The 2,735-nt window shown below is 39.6% G+C and overlaps 1 pseudogene; it reads right to left on the reverse strand.

Annotated features, from left to right (window-relative positions):
* Positions 1–875: 875 nt before the first annotated feature.
* Positions 876–1,870, reverse strand: LOC114634608 (annotated as a pseudogene).
* Positions 1,871–2,735: the final 865 nt, after the last annotated feature.

The raw sequence follows: 2,735 nt of genomic DNA on the forward strand, positions 1-2,735 counted from the left end.
TGTCTTTGTCTTTATGGGTCCGGGTCATCTCACTCAGGTAAAACACTTTCTAGGTCCACTCGTTTACCTGAAAGTTTTATATTTTGCTTTTCTTTTCAGAACAGAATTTCACTGCATTTATGTACTACATTTTCAGTATCCATTCATCACTGGAAGGACATGTAGCTTATTTCAGTTTTCTAGCTACTGTGAATGGAGCTGGAATGACCACAGTTCAGTAAGTATCTGTGGTGTAGGGTCTGTTCCTTTGGGCACATGCTGAAGATCTCTACCATGTGACCCAGCTATACTTCGCTTGAAAATGGTCTTTAAAACCCATCCTTGAATGTCAGTTTACAAACCACTTTGAGTTACTGACAGCATACAGAGTAAATAAAAAGAAATCCCAGTGACTTCATCACATCAGTCTATCTTGGAGCCTTAGATCACTGATCAGCACCCCCACCACCCCTTCTTTCCAGTGGTTACTCCTCCAATCAGTGTATGTCGATAATTTCTAAAGTATTTAGTTATATTAACTGAAAAGCATGGAAAGTGAGTCTATATCATCTTATCTGATAAATATTTTGCTTATTTTAAAAGTTATAATAAAGACAAAAGTTCCAGTTTGTATTATGACCCAGAAGTCAATGAACTTGATGTTGCTTTTAAATATCAATCTGGAATTTCCAACTGGTGATTTTTTGGGGAGATGTAGCAAACTTTATTGATGGTATCCAGGACAGTAGGACTCCCTGGGCTCCTCCAATTGTTGTGGGCGTCTGGGATGGAAACTGTAAGGGAGATATGTTCAGCACTGGGACAGAGACTCCTCAGCAGCTGATGCCCTCTCCCTTACTCTTATGTCCTTGTTGGGATGCATACTCCAGGGCTTCTTAGTCCTTGTAGGACATGTAGGCCATGAGGCCCACCACTCTGTTGCTGTAGCTATATTCATTGTCATACAAGGAAATGAGCTTTACAAAGCTGTCATTGAAAACAATGCCTGCCTCAGCATTGTAGAAGAATGGGAGTCACTGTTAAAGTCACAGAAGACAATCTGGCCCTCAGTATAGCCCACGATGCTCTTTAGTGGGCTCTCAGGTACCCAAGATGATGCCTGTTTTACTACCTTCTTGATGTCATCATACTTGGCAGCTTTCTACAGTTGGCATATCCATTCCATGACAGATACATTGTGGGTAGGAACATGGAAGGCATGCCAGTGAGCTTCCCATTCAGCTCTGGGATGAACTTGCCCACAGCCTTAGCAGCACCAGTGGATACAGAAATGATGTTCTGGACAGCCTCATGGCCATGATGCTACAGCTTTCCAGAGGGGCCATCCACAGTCTTCTGAGTGGCAGTGATGGCATGGGCTGTGGTCATGAGTCTTTCTATGATCCCAAAATTGTCACGGATGACCTTAGCCAGATGCGCTAAGCAGTTGGTGGTACAGGCAACATTGTTGACAATCTTGAGTGAGTTGTCATACATCTCGTGGTTCACACCCATCACAAGCATGGAACATTGGAGGTCAGAGATAATAACCCTTTTAGTCCCACCATTCAAGTGGGCCTCTGCCTTTGCCATGGTGGTGAAGATGCCAGTATACTCCACAACATACTCAGCACCAGGCATTTGTTGTTAGTGGGATTTTGCTCCTGGAAGATGGTTGATGGCCTTACTGTTGATGACAGGCTTCCCATTCTCAGCCTTGACTGTGCCATTGAACTTGCCATGGATAGAATCATACTGGAACATGTAGACAACGTAGTTGAGGTCATTGAAGGGGTCACTGATGGCAACAGTCTCCACTTTCCCAGATGACCAGGCAGCCCTGGTAATCAGGTCCCCAGTACCCAAATCCATTCACTCCAACCTTCACCATCATGTCTAAGGGTCTAGGCTGGCACTGTACAAGATGATGTATCTGTCTTTGGAATAGAGAGGAGCAGAGAGCCCACAATTGACTTTTTACTGCTTAACTATCCCATGTGCTCTCCCTATAATCATATATACTTGATCCAATTATTCAGAAATGACATTTTGAATGAGATTACATAATTTCATAAATGTAGCTTCTTTAATGTGACCTGGTATTAAATCAACATTCAAGTTTTTTAAACATTCTTATACAAAGTAAAAATATTTAACTGTAAGCTTTGGATTTGTCTAAAAATGAAAGAAAATTGGAAAATTCATAGTCAGGTAGAGGTATTAGAAGGAGAAGGTATTGGTCTCATGTCTAAATGAAGTGCCATCTACAGGGCAGTGAGAATCTATGATTTGTTACTCTGTCTGATGCATTCACCTTACCTCATACCTTCATAGATCACAAGTTGGAAGATAAAAGCATGTTTTGAAATAGCATAAGTTTTCAAGAACAATGTTACAATAAAAATATCCATGAAATCTTTGTATACTATGCTTTATAATATGTCATTGATTAACACTGCAAATGGAGGTATTTTAATGATAATCATAACGTATTTCATAATTTAGATGGCTATGGTATCATCTCATTATAACAAAACATTATCATTTTCTTCAGCAATCTTTTTTTACTACACACTAAAAGCCATACCTTATGTGTAGAAGAAAACCAGAGAATCATTTTATCCTTGGGCTTATTTGCCAAAAAAGAGGAAATAACGCATAAGGAAAAATGTATGTATAATTTTTATATCATATATATTATACTAGAAATAATTTTATCATGAATGAAAATAAGATTTCTCGTAAATCCTTTCTAC

This window comes from Grammomys surdaster, unplaced genomic scaffold (genome assembly GCF_004785775.1).
Source record: "Grammomys surdaster isolate TR1022 unplaced genomic scaffold, NIH_TR_1.0 1036, whole genome shotgun sequence".
NCBI lineage: Eukaryota > Metazoa > Chordata > Mammalia > Rodentia > Muridae > Grammomys > Grammomys surdaster.